Source organism: Pan paniscus, chromosome 9 (genome assembly GCF_029289425.2).
Source record: "Pan paniscus chromosome 9, NHGRI_mPanPan1-v2.0_pri, whole genome shotgun sequence".
Taxonomy (NCBI): Eukaryota; Metazoa; Chordata; class Mammalia; order Primates; family Hominidae; genus Pan; species Pan paniscus.
The window spans coordinates 112,516,278-112,530,602 of record NC_073258.2 but is presented as its reverse complement, the minus strand read 5'-3'; the positions used below and the strand labels follow the sequence as shown (position 1 = coordinate 112,530,602).

At 43.3% G+C, this 14,325-nt stretch overlaps 1 protein-coding gene across 2 annotated transcripts in view; it reads left to right on the top strand.

Annotated features, from left to right (window-relative positions):
• ALG9 (ALG9 alpha-1,2-mannosyltransferase) overlaps positions 1-9,365 on the top strand; it is a 99,974-nt gene extending 90,609 nt beyond the window's left edge. The window contains exons 17-19 of one of the 2 annotated variants that reach the window (XR_010113492.1): positions 2,621-2,706; positions 2,961-3,155; positions 6,221-9,365. The gene's annotated coding sequence lies outside the window, so the exon portion shown is untranslated. The remainder of the gene's footprint in view (positions 1-2,620; positions 2,707-2,960; positions 3,156-6,220) is intronic. The other variant, XR_010113493.1, reaches the window with a different exon arrangement.
• Positions 9,366-14,325: the final 4,960 nt, after the last annotated feature.

Below are 14,325 nucleotides of genomic sequence, written 5' to 3'. Positions count from 1 at the left end.
CTGGAATAAATTTTTTTTTGTAAATGAATTCCTAATGTCCTTGTTATGCCATGGACTTTATACCCTATAACTTCTAGCAGCCATCTGGTGTTGTGCCGTTGGTTATTATTATTCTTCCTATAGGACCCCAGATGCCCTTAACTTGGTTTGATTTATTTCTCCCAAATTGTTTGAAGAAAGGATGCTTTTATTAGTATAATTCCAGGAAGGAGAAGTCCACAACTTTAATTTATTTTCCCTTGTCTAGAATGTCATCTTTCTCCCTGTTTATTTGTTACTCTTACTTTTAGGGCTGAGTCTCCTTTTTCTAAGAAGGCTTTCTAGACTTCAGACTCTTTGATTACATTCTTTTCTGAGCCTTCTTGATTACCCAGTGTCCTTAATAATGGCATAGAACCGTAACATATAAACCATGCGACCCTGTCTCGCAAGGCCATTGTTGGCATATGAGGGGCAAAGACCACATCACACTGCTATGTATTCCCGGTGCTCAGCGTGGTTCCCTGAACATTTTGGTACTGTATATGTTTATTGACAATGAAGAAAGAAAAGCAAAAAGAGACCTGGGACTAACGTACAAACTGTTGCTCTCAACTTGGCATGGATTAGACCATAGAAAATATGGCAAGTTGGCCGGACATGGTGGCTCATGCTTGTAATTCCAACACTTTGGGAGGCTGAGGCGGGCAGATCACTTGAGGTCAAGAGTTCGAGACCAGCCTGGCCTACACGGTGAAACCCCCATCTCTACAAAAATACAAAAATTAGCTGGGCATGATGGTGGGTGCCTGTAATCCCAGCTACTTGGGAGGCTGAGACATGAGAATCGCTTGAACCCAGGAGGTGGAGGTTGCAGTGAGCCAAGATCATGCCACTGCACTCTAACCTGGGTGACGGAGCAAGACTCTGTCTCAAAAAAAACAAAAAACAAAACAAAACAAAAAAAACGGCAAATTATAAATCCTGCCCGTAGTACTCAAAAAGGGCAATTTGGAAGATATGAATGTTTATATTTCGCCAACTCTCCTGAAATACAAGTGCTTCTTTACAAAAGCATTTTAGAAGGGTAGCTTCTAAAAAGAGAGAAAGGGTACCTTTATTGAATATTCCTATTGTGACTTGCTTTTAGAGGGTCGGACCTAGCCCAGGAGACCTTCTGAACAAGTTTGGGTCAGAAAGCCTCTCCTCCAGGTGTGAGGAGGTGCTCGGGCCCTACCAGCTACATGTCCTGCTAGGAAAAGGAAGTCTGGCTGCAAGATGACTGTAGCCATACATCAGATTGAATAATATTAAGTAGCAAGGGATATTTTAAAACTGAAAGCTGTTTTGGCTCTCTTCAGCTGTGGATTCAGCATAGACCTGACATTTAAACAAATGATAACCAACACATGTGAGAAATATAATGTAGGAAATTTAGATTAGGGATGTGAGATTATGGAATTGTAGTGACAAGGAAAGACTGGGAATTTCCAGTTGTAGGTTGGTAGAATAAATAGTCTGTTAAAATTAACAATTGGGTTTAAATAACATTTTACCTGAGTATGAGCTTTTTTTCCCCTTTTTTTCAGTGAATTCTCATAAAATACTTTAGGTGGTAGGGCTTTTTGTTTGTTTTTGGTTTTGCCTCTGGTTTCTGGGCTTGTTCTGTCATTACATGCCTAGAGATGAAAGTATGTAAGTTGGCTGGATGAGGGGGCTCACACCTGTAATCCCAACACTTTGGGAGGCTGAGGTGGGAGGATCGTTTGAGGCCAGGAGTTTGAAATCAGCCTGGGCAATAAAGCTTGACCCCACCCCGCCTCTATATGTAAAAATATACATATATAATTAAAAGAAAGAAAAGTATATAAATGAGGCAACTTCTTGGTGGTCCCAACAGCCAAAAGATTGGGTGATTTATGACAAACTTCCTCTGACAAGGGTTTTTTGCAGACCTTCAGCCATGGATTTCAGGCATACTCGCCTTACAAGAGCTCTCTTGACCTTCACTCTCGCACAAACTGTATTTGACAAGTGGTGCCCTTGGCCTTTGACTGATCATCTTAACTCGGGAATTGCAAGTTGCCAAATGAGAAGGGCGTGCGTTTTTGGTTGATTGGTTAGCTGCTTCAACAGCCTGGTACCCACTGCTGAAGAAGCTGTGACCTGTAAAGCAGCAGTTCTCCAATGGAGCTACACGAGACAGAACCTGGGGATCATTAAAAAATTTGCCACTATTGGCCGGCCGCGGTGGCTCACACCCTGTAATCCCAACACTTTGGGATGCTGTGGCGGGCGGATCACCTGAGGTCGGGAGTTCGAGACAAGCCTGACCAACATGGAGAAACCCTGTCTCTACTAAAAATACAAAATTAGTCGGGCGTGGTGGCGCATGCCTGTAATCCCAGCTACTCAGTAGGCTGAGGCAGGAGAATCGCTTGAATCTGGGAGGCGGAGGTTGCGGCGAACCAAGGTAGCGTCCTTGCACTCCAGCCTGGGCAAAAAGAGCGAAACTCTGTCTCAAAAAAAAAAAAGAAAAAAGAAAAGAAAATTGCCACTATCTGGTTGACCACCCAGGAATTCTGAGTTTGTGGTCGAGGGTGGGCCCAGGCATCCATTATGTTTTTTTTTAACTCTCCAGGTGATCTAGCTAATAGGTAGCTAGAGTTGAACACCACTGCTCTGGATAAAGACTGAGAGACTAACAATCACACCAAAAAATCAAAGGTAATTAAACAGGCAACATATTTGGTGTCCTTTTCTAATTGTGACTCCTGGTTACCCAGGCCTTCATCTAGGCCTCTTCCCCACCACAGACCTATTTCTCTGTCTACTCCAGCCCATCAAACCTTACCTGCCCTCTCTCCCATTCCCTCTGGGCCCTACTTTCTGGGAAACAGTTAACTAATATGATACTGAAGTACGCTAATGGATGTTAATAATTAACTGTAGTTCTCTTCCCATTGATCCTCTCATCTCAGTACACTGAATGACAACTCATCTGGAAAAAAAGAATGAATGACTATAATTTTGGCAATTGCAGACCTATTCAGTGTCATTTGATTGAATGATTGATCAGGTGGTAGAAGAGGCTTGAGCAGGCCGACTTGCCCTTCAGGAATACTGCCTGGCCTTCAGATTCAACCTTATTGCTTGACACTACTTGGCCCGCTCAGGTAAGGACCTATGGCTGCCTTGAGTAGAACAATGGGGGTAAAAAAAAAAGAAGGTGTGAATATTAAGCCCTTCTACTCAATGCACTGGGGGAGCCTGCTTTGTTAGGCTTTAAAATATAAGTAGCTCTGTTTATTTGACAGAAGCACAGTAAAGACCCTATTTTACCTTTGTTAGTCTGCTTCTGGTCTTTGCAGAGAGAGCTTCTCTTGAGCTGCTGCCACTGCCCTCAGACACGAGAGCAAAGGTTAATCTCATTTGGGGAGAAATGACGTGAAATGTGTTCACTCAACCAACAACAAGACACCATGTACCATTCAGGAGTTGGTCTCACCTCTTTCTTGTCTCCCTGTTACTGTGTCTCTAAGCCTCCCTGGTATTTCCTATAATGTGCTCCCATTTTTTCCTTGCCAGTGAAATATTTGTGGAGGTATGTAGAAAAGAAGGCTGTTTTTTCAGTGCTACATGTATGAAAGAATGTTATGGATTCTTTAAAACTCACCCCTTTCCTTGCATCTTTTTTTCTTATATTTGTGTTCTCATAGTCTGTGATTACTGGGAATATTCTAGAAAACAGCACCAAAGTGTAAATTTATTGCCAAGTTTTCTTGTTTTGTTTTTGTTTTACTCCCAAGTATCACTCTCTGACAGCTTAAGGCAACCTTGTCTGCCATGCTGTCATAAGTCTTCCCTAATGTCCAGCAGAGGGCATCCTATTCTCACTAAAATCTCAGCCCTCCTTTCCCTCCAGCAATTTAGTTCATGTCAGCTTTTGATGTAATTCCAGTGTAAGTTGAAATATCTTCATTGCATTTCTTTAGAATCTGTATTTATGCATTGCACTCTTGTATTGCTATAATTGCAAAAATTTCCTGGAGAAAATTATGTCCGTAACTAACCAAGGGGTGAATTGTCCATCACAGCAGTGACTCCCTATTGGTCGAGGATTCTTAAATCAATTCTCAGCTAATTTCAGTTCTGTTTGGCATGACTATGATGGTGTTCATAGGTAACATAAAATGTGTTTAGTTGGGAGTAGGAAGCAGCTACTCTTAGGGGCAATTACCAGCCATCTGCCCATTTTCAGGGTTCCAAATATGAGCAAACCACATCACATACAAAGTCCTAACTTTACCTCTGGTAATTTATTGATAGTGCCAAAAGCAACTCAAAAGATTTTTCAAAGTCCAAGGTTCTGTCCTTCAGATGCTAATTCGTTATCCATGGCACAGTAACTCAAGGGAAAGTAGAGGCATTTAGCAGGGCCTGAGCCCTGTAAAGTGAAAGGCCTTAGAATACCTTTACTCCCCATGCCTAGGCCATGGGTTGAAAAGCACACATTTACAGAAGGAAGTAGAATTTGCATTTTAAAAGTGTAGGGTAACCACCTAGACCAGATTTGGGCCTTGAGGAACGAACAAGGTCAGCTCTGCCAGATATAGAAGGGGATTCTATTCTTCATGATTGTTAACTCCTGATACCCTCCTTTGAGCTCAATCTTAGAAATATGTGGGACTGTACTGGTTTTAGGTTTAGGAGGGTATTTTGTTTGTTGGTTTGGTTTTTGTTTTGTTTTGTTTTTGTTTTTTGAGATAGAGTCTCGCTCTGTTGCCCAGGCTGGAGGGCGGTAGCATGATCTGGTCTCACTGCAAGCTCCACCTCCTGGGTTCAAGCGATTCTCCTGCCTCAGCCTCCTGAGTAGCTGGGATTACAGGTGCGCCACCACGCCTGGCTAACTTTTGTATTTTTAGTGGAGATGGTGTTTCACCATGTTGGCCAGGCTGGTCTCAAACTCCTGACCTCTGGTGATCTGCCCGCCTCAGCCTCCCAAAGTGCTGGGATTATAGGCGTGAACCACTATGTCCAGCCTTGGTTTTTGTTTTTTTAATACACCCTCTAGATTGTCAGATTTGCTCTGTGGAGGAATCATGAATAATAGCTAACACATATTAAACATTTACTATATGTCAAGATTTTTATTTTTATTTTTATTTTGTTATTTATTTATTTATTTTGCAGTGAGCCTCAAACTTCTGGGCCAAGTGATCCTCCCACCTAGGCTCCTGGATGGCTGGGAAATGCAGGCGTCTGCACCACGCCCCACTTACGTCAGGAATGCTTTAAGTTGCTTTTTTCTCACATAGTCATCACAACAACCTTATGAAGTCAATAACTATTATTAACCTCCTTTTATAGATGGGGAAACTGATGCTTGGAGATATTATTAAGTGTCTTGCCCAAGATCACCTAGGTAGAAAGTGGTAGACCTGCAGTTCAAACCCAAGCAGTCTGACGCCTGAGCCGCTCTTTTAACCGTGACCTTATAGTCCCTATTTCATAACCTCTTTGAAGTCTACAGTCTTTTTTGGATGATATGTTGGGGGAACCTAGACGGAGTCAGTAGGCAGAGATGAGAACAGGATGTAGTCAAAGTTGTTTCACTTTATGAAAAATAAGTTATTTATTTATTTAGAGATGGGGTCTCACTATGTTGCCCAGGCTGGCCTCAAACTCCCGGGCTTAAGTGATCCTCCCGCCTCAGCCTCCTGAGTAGCTGGGACTACAGGCACTTGTTTCAGTTTTTTATCACCTTCTTAGTCCACTTCCAGTAACCACAGCCTGGAGAGTGTCCTAGTAGAACAGTATGCAGCTGGTACATGAAGTGTTTGTAGGGGCTTTTCTAGAACACTGGGGGCCTCCAGCTAATTTTAACCACATAGCTAAATCAGAGAGGGAGTTGATTTCCTGAAATCCTAGAAGTTAGTGGAAATTCCGGTTTCTGATTACAGTCCCAGCTGGATTTCTGCCGAAATGTGACTTTCTTGTCCAGGGGATCTTGGCACTGGTCCCTTCTTACTCCTGTGACTTTTCTCCTACCAGTTCTGCTGAGTAGATCAGAAAAGGAAGTGGGGAAGAATACCATCTTCAGGGGAGACCAAGGGCAAAAGCTTTCAGGGGAACAGGAATATTTTAAGTTGGCCCTGCTGTTGCTAAATCAAACCTCTGTCTAGTTGGATCCTGGGGGCAGTGTGCCTAGCTGCTGAAAGCTACTATTTATGTTGGCCAGGTCTAGTACAAGACATGATGATAAGTGGCCGGGCGTGGTGGCTCATGCCTGTAATCCCAGCACTTTGAGAGGCTGAGTGGAGAGGACTGCCTGAGCCCAGGAGTTCAAGACCAACCTGGGCAACATGGTGAGACCCTGTCTCTTTATTTTTTTTCTTTTAAAAAAAGACATGGTGATAAGAGGCCTACAAAAATGAGAGACAATAAAGAAATCTGGACTCTACCCTGTGGATATAGCAGAGATACACAGGGAATAGCTGGGCAGGAGTTACTTATCATACACATCTATGGATGCCACAGGAAAGACAGCCAGGGCCAGGCAGAGAGCACAGTCTGTAGCATGGTAAACCAAGAACTAAAAGGTTTGCTTGTTTCAATATGTAATAATCTTCATGGTTCAAAATTCAAAAAGCCTAAATGCATTGTGGTATTCTGGAGTGAGTCCTGCAATAGAAAAAGATATTAGTGGAAAAATGGGTGAAATTTAAGTAAAATCTGGAGTTTAGACAAAGTACAAATGGATATGCTGCACACTGAAAAAATTCCCTTCCATCTCTGTTCCCCAGGCACCCTGTTACCTTGCCATAAACACCAAATGTTATTCATCACATGTGTCCTTCTAGAGTTTTTTGGTACATATACAAGCACGTGTGTGCATTCTATTTTACACAAATGGTAAGATACTATGTACACTATTCTGGCCCTTGCCTTTTTTTTTGTTTGTTTTGTTTTGTTTTTTGGAGACGGAGTTTCACTCTTGTTGCCCAGGCTGGAGTGCAATGGTGCAATCTCGGCTCACCGCAATCTCTGCCTCCCGGGTTCAAGCAATTCTCCTGCCTCAGCCTCCCAAGTAGCTGGGATTACAGGCATGCGCCACCACGCCTGGCTAATTTCGTATTTTTAGTAGAGATGGGGTTTCTTCATGTTGGTCAGGCTGGTCTCAAACTCCCGACCTTAGGTGATCTGCCTGCCTCGGCCTCCTAGAGTGCTGGAATGAGCCACGGCGCCCGGCCTCCTTGCTGCTTTTTTTTTTTTTTTTTTTTTAGTAAGATATGGCTTGGTATGGTGGCTCATGCCTGTAATCCCAGCACTTTGGGAGGCCGAGATGGGCTGATTGCTTGACAAGCCCAGGAGTTTAAGACCAGCCTGGGCAACGTGGCCAAACCCTGTCTCTACAAAAAAAATACAAAAATTAGCCAGGCATGGTGACGTACACTTGTCATCCCAACTACTTGGGAGGCTAAGGTGGGAGGATCACCTGAGCCCAGGAGATCGAGGCTGCAGCGAGCCGTGATCATGCTACTGCACTCCAGACTGGGTAACAGAATGAGACCCTGTCTCAAAAAAAAAAAAAAAAGCAAAAACAAAAGATGATTTTCGTATTAGCCATTTAGGAGCTATGCTTTTTCACTTAACACCATAACAAAACATTTTTTTCCGAGTGGTATATAGGCCCCTGGCAAGATAATGGGGGTTCTGGCCTGAGAACACTGGAGCCCTTTAATAGGACTCAAAGGCCTAAGGCTTTTGAGAAAGGTCACTGTGCCTGTTTATCTTCAGGTTTTCCGTAGCTTAAATCTACCCTTGTGACGCCCATAATCCCAGCACTTTGGGAGGCCAAGGCAGGCGAATCACCCGAGTTCAGGAGTTTGAGAGCAGCCTGGCGAACATGGTGAAACCCCGTCTCTACTAAAAATACAAAAATTAGCCAGGCATGGTGGCACATGCCTGTAGTCCCAGCTACTTGGGAGGCTGAGGCAGAAGAATCACTTGGACCCGGGAGGTGGAAGTTGCAGTGAGCTGAGATTGCCCCATTGCACTACAGCCTGGGCAACAAAGCAAGACTCAGTCTCAGGAAAAAAAAAAAAATCTACCATTGTGGGTAAAGGAGATACTAATCCTGACTGCTGTTCTTAGAGAACTGGGGCCTGTACACCTTGAACATAGTCTCCAGATGTACTCTCTTGTGTTTGGCATGGGCATCAGATTCAGTGAGCCCTTTGTAATAAATAACACAACTTCTGTATTTTTTTTTTTTTTAAGTAGAGAGGGGGTTTCACTGTGTTAGCCAGGATGGTCTCGATCTCCTGACCTCGTGATCCGCCTGCCTCGGCCTCCCAGAGTGCTGAGATTACAGGCGTGAGCCACCGCACCCGGCCTAAATAACACAACTTCTAACATCTGCATGGTGTTTTCCACTAACAAAGCACCTTTCATCATGACTCTCACTCCTCACAAGTCTGAGAGGTAAAAGCTCTATTTTACCGATGAAAAAAATCTTCTGGAACAGGTATTCTGACTCTGTAAGTCATGTACCTCTTTCATTCTTTCATGTGGGTCCTTTCTGTTGCCAAAGTTCAATTGATTGCAATATTTTCCTATTTGCTCCCACTTCCTCAGTAGATAAAAACTGTTAATGGATAGTATTTGAGTGCTTTCTCTTGCCAGGCACTACCTATGCACTTTATATGAATTATTTAATCTTTTTAACAACCACATGAAGTAAGCTCAACAGCCCCACCATATAAATGTAGAAACCAAGATTCAGAGAGGATAGGTTATTTGCCCAAAGTCACACAGCTAGTAATTGGTAGAGGTGGGATTTCAATCTACATCTTCCTGACTCCAGAGTATACTCTCCTAACCATTGTATGTACTATTGTGAAAGGTAACTGAGTGTCCTCTTTCTTTTTCTTTTTTCTTGCTGTATTGCCCAGGCTGGAGTGCAGTGGTGCAATCATGGCTAACTGCAGCCTCTGCCTCCCAGGCTCAAGCGATTCTCCCACCTCACCCTCCCAAATAACTGGTACTACAGTCAGGCACCTCTGTGCCCGGCTAATTTTTGTATTTTTTGTAGAGATGAGGTTTTACCATGTTGCCTAGGCTGGTCTCAAACTCCTGAGCTCCAGAGATCTGCCCACCTGGACTTCCCAAAGTGCTGGGATTAGGCATGAGCCACCTCACCACCTTGCCCGGCTGTCCTATTTCTTTGATTTGCTCTTCCCAAGAATTCAAGCAAAGTTTGCCTTGGAAATCCAATACCTTTGTTATATGTGGTGATGAGCTGTAGAACAGAGGTAGGAGATGGAGGAGGGAGTAGCAATAATCCCTGATTATGAGTTCTGCACCTGCTTCTGATTTATTGGGACATCAGGTAAAGTCCCTTTCTCTTTGTTGGGGTATTCCCACCCATAAAAATGAGATTAAAAATTTTCCATGAAGAAAACACAGAAGAAAAAGAAGGCTAAAATATTGAGCTGAAATTGAAGGGAAAATATTTGAGTTCCACAGAATGGTGACATACTTTGCATAAGTACAAATTTAAAATATCATTAATGCTATGGTGATAATCACTACTTTGCAATGAATTAAGTACAGCCCTCGGAATCAGTTTACCAGGGTCATCTTGCCAAATGAAGACAGTTGGAAAATGCTTCCGTGTGCCTCAGGTTTCCCGCCCCTGTCATCCACCACTCCCTTGATGTCCCTTTCAGGGGGACAACAGTCTGAATCTGCCCTGAGACACTTACAGGTCTCCTACACTTGGCCTTCTCACACAGTGGGGTGACTGTGGAGCAGATCAGCATTTGAATGAGAACCTATTTGTAAAGCTCTTTGGCTGTAAGGGAGATGCGAGTTTAGTGAACTTGAGGCAAGGGGCCAGAGAAGATGACAGTGGTGTCACTTCGATCCTCATGACTGATGCTTTTCTTTTTCCTAGTGGCGCTATCTCGGCTCACCACAACATCTGCCTCCTGGGTTCAAGCGATTCTCCTGCCTCAGCCTCCTGAGTAGCTGGGATTACAGGCATGCACCACCACACCTGGCTAATTTTTGCATTTTTAGTAGAGACAGGGTTTCACCATGTTGGCCAGGCTGGCCTCAAACTCCTGACCTCAGGTGATCCACCCTCCTCGGCCTCCCACAGTGCTGGGATTACAGGCATGAGCCACCACGCCCGGCCAATGACTGATGGTTTTCTGATGTGACTTTGAGAGCTGTTAACGTGAGCAAGAGTTGATGGCCGTCGATCCCATCTGCCTGTACTTCCTATATTCTTGATGCTTTGTCTTATAGGAACCGGGCAAATCTAACTCAGTCTTCCTTTGATCCACACTGGATGAGTGAACTGCATGTGGGTGTCAGAACTCAGTGCTTTTGTACTGAGGCTGTCACCTTGTTACCTGAGGGCTGCCTTAAATCCTCAACCTAATCTCAGCTGTTGCCTCTGGCATTCCCTGGTTATTAGTTTCTTGTGGGGCGTGTGTGGGAAGTGGAGAGGAGACCTGAGGGAGGAATAGAGACAGGATATGGAAATACCTCAGTGCCACAGTACTGTATTGGTAGTGCTTGGCTAAATTCCAGAAGTCCAGCAAAAGAGGGACAATCCTTTTTATTTTATTTATTTATTTTTTAGAGACAGGGTCTGGCTCTATTCCCAGGCTGGAATGTAGTGATGTGATCATAGCTCACTGTAGCCTCGAACACCTGGGCTCAAGTGATCATCTCACCTCAGCTTCCTAAGCAGCTGGGCCTACAGGTGTGCCAGCGGACTCTGCTATTTTCTTTCTTTTTCTTTTTTTTTTCTGGTAGAGACAGGGTCTTGCTTTGTTGCTCAGGCTGTGGGACCATCTTTTGAATCTGGCAAAACCCACAGCCTATAGATTCAGAATTGCTTATTGATAAGTCATTTGATTTCTTCTGGACACGGGTGGCCTCCAAAGACTTTCAGACTCTACCTGAGCAGATGCTTGTTTATTGACATGGAAATTACTTTTCCAGATGAACTTTTAAAATCAATGGTTTTCAAGTATCAATGCACACTAGAATCACCCAGTGGACACTGTAAACCATCTGGCCCCATTCTTAAGGACTCTAATTCAGTAGGTCTGGGTTGGAGGCCAGAAATCTGCATTTTTAACAGGCATCTTAAGTGATTCAGACGGTCAGCCTCAGAATTTGGCTCAGGTTTTGAACTAGCCTTTTTTTCTGCTGCAGTCTGTTTTAATCGCCTTCATTGAAGGATTTATTAGCATCTCCATGTTTATTACCTGTTTCATTCTCATAGCATCACAGCAACTCAAGCAGGAACAAGAGGTGGTTAGCTCCATTTTATGGGGTGTTAGGGGGTGGAAGGTGGGATTGAGGCACTGGGAGAGGTAGGTCATGATGAGTCAGAGACAGAGACGGGAACTGAAGTCCAAAATTGATGACTCTCAAACCAGGCAATTTTCTGGGGCCTATTTTCTCAGCTTGTGATTTTATATTTAATCATAGTTATTCCTTGAATCGCCAGTTCATTGTACTTGAGTAAGCAAAGCATATTTGTATTTTAAACAAAGTAGTTTAGCATCAAGGTGCCAGTTTTTGTTAGCATATTAAGGCTCTCTTAAGCTTGAGTTAATATCGAAAACAGTACTGTGGAACTGACTTAATCTGCTTCTCTCTGTGCATGCTTCCTTTATTATTTCTGAAGACTTTTTAATTTTTTTTTTTTGAGACAGGGTCTCACTCTGCCACCCAGGCTGGAGTGCAGTGGCAGTCACAGCTCACTGCAGCCTCAACCTCCCAGGCTCAAGTGATCCTCCCACCTCAGCCTCCTGAGTAGCTGAAACTAGGCGTGCACTACAGGCCCAGCTAATTTTTGTGTTTTATTTGTAGGAATGGGGATCTCACTATGTTGCTAGGACTGGTCTTGAACTCCTGGACTTAAGCAATCCTCCTATCTCGGCCTCCCAAAGTGCTGGGATTACAGGTGTGAGCCACTGCACCTGTCCAAGACTCTTTTTTTTTGAGACAGGGTCTTGCTTTCTGCCCCAGGGTGGAGCACAGTGGTGTGACCTCAGCTCACTGCAGCCTCAACCTCATGTGCTCAAGTGATCCTCCCACCTCAGCCTCCTGAGTAGCTGGGACTATAGGTGCACACCACCACGTCCTGCTAAGTTTTTTTTTTTTTTTTTTTTTAGAGATGGGGTTTTGCTATGCTGCCCATGGCTGGTCTTGAACCCCTGAGCTCAAGTGATCCATCATGTGCACCACTGCCCCAGGTGAACTTTTTACATAAAGTATAAGAAAACAGATTCCTCCTCTCAATGCCTACAGGAATCCCCTCTGATCTTCTAACTGGTAAAGTACTAAGTTAAAAAAACCTCTTAGCCCTCTGTCTCTCCAAGTTGGGTAGTATTAAATATATGAATCCATTTTTAGCCTGGGCAGTATGGTGAGACTCTGTCTCCATACACACACACACACACACACACACACACACACACACACACACACACACGAAGCTGGATGTGGTGGCACATGCCTATAGTCCTAGCTACTCAGGAGGCTGAGGCTGGAGGATTGCTTGAGTCCAGGAGTTTAAGGTTACAGTGAGCTATGATTGTGCCACTGCACTCCAGCCTGGGAAACGCAGCAAGACCCTGTTTCTTAAACACACACACACACACAACACAATAATTTTTTAAAATCCTGAAAACTCTCAGTTAAGTCATTATTGTTATTATTATTTTAGAGATGGGGGTCTTGCTGTGTTGTCCAGGATGGTCATGAACCCCTAGGCTCAAGTGATCCTCCCACCTCAGCCTCCCAAGTAACTGGGAAGACAGGCACGCGTTACCATGTTTAGCTAAATTGTTTTTATTATGCTGTGGTTATTTAAATTTACAAATATAAAGTAGGAAAAATGTGCTTTTATTTCTAGTTCTTATACAGCTAAAAAAAACCACAACAAATTTACAAATTAAATACAAATGAAACCACAAAATGAATACTATTCAATTAAAAATATTATAGTAATTTAACGTGACAAATGATGTATTTTGCTAAAACTGTCATCCGTCGTATTGTTACTATGGTGTTGCCTGCTATAGCTCAGCTTCTTTTGTGTTCAACATGCCTATGCCACCAAGTGACTCCTGATATCTTAATTTTCTCACCATTTTTCTCTGTTACAACTACCAAATAGTGCAATCTCATGATGCATTTGGCTTTCATTTTGTGCATGAAAGTATCATTGTCATTTTAAAACCACCTCTGTTCTTTTCTCATTATCCCAGAACAATAAAAGCAGCACTAAAACACACATGTAAATGTGGGTGCTGAAATTGTGTGGCAATACTGGGTTGTAAGGTGGTCACCCAAATAATTCAGAATATGCTTATACAAATCTAAAAAATATGAAAATGAAAATAAAATTAAAACCCTAGAGAATACATTCGCAGACATAATTTGAGAAAAACTGTTCAGGTCTGCTGGTTCCCAAACTTTCATTACTATCAAAGGCTCTAGCTACTGTGCTTACTTCCAAGAACCCCATTTATTTATTTATTTATTTATTTATTTATTTATTTATTCATTCATTCATTCATTCATTCAAAGGCTCTATTGTGCTTACTTCCAAGAACCCTATTTATTTATTTATTTTAGAGACGGGGTCTCACTCTGCCGCCCAGATTGGAGTACAGTGGTGCGATCCTGGCTCACTGCAACCTCTGCCTCCCGGGCTCAAGCGATTCTCATGTCAGCCTCCCGAGTAGCTGGGACTACAGGCTCCCGTCACCAGCCCAGCTAATTTTTGTATTTTTTAGTGGAGACAGGGTTTCACCAAGTTGGCCAGGCTGGTCTCGAACTCCTGGACTCAAGTGATCCGCCCGCCTCGGCCTCAGAATCCCATGTTTTAAAAAAGTTTGTCTCCTACACTGCATTTATAGTTTTATTAATCAGGCACATAGAATTACCATTTCGGAGCTTGTGATCACCATATGTAGTTATCACTCCAAGCTGCTTAAATTCCAGTCTAAAACAAACAAAACATTCTAATTATTCTGTGCTACCCTGACAAGGGTAAGTGAAAACTTTCCATTCAGGTTTGTAAGAACGAGCTCCCAGACCTCCACCTCTTCCCCTTGCTGCCTCTGAGGACTCTTGGAGGTCTAGGGAGGCCAGTTTGGGTTTTCTTGCTCAAGCAAAGTAGCCACCCCACCCAATTTGGAAGGATTAAAGCTTGTCCTAGTTTTGCTTCATTGTTGTACTTCTAGCATGCTAAAAAGCTAAAAAATGGGAGGAAGAAAATACAACAGAAGGCACCATTCCAGTACC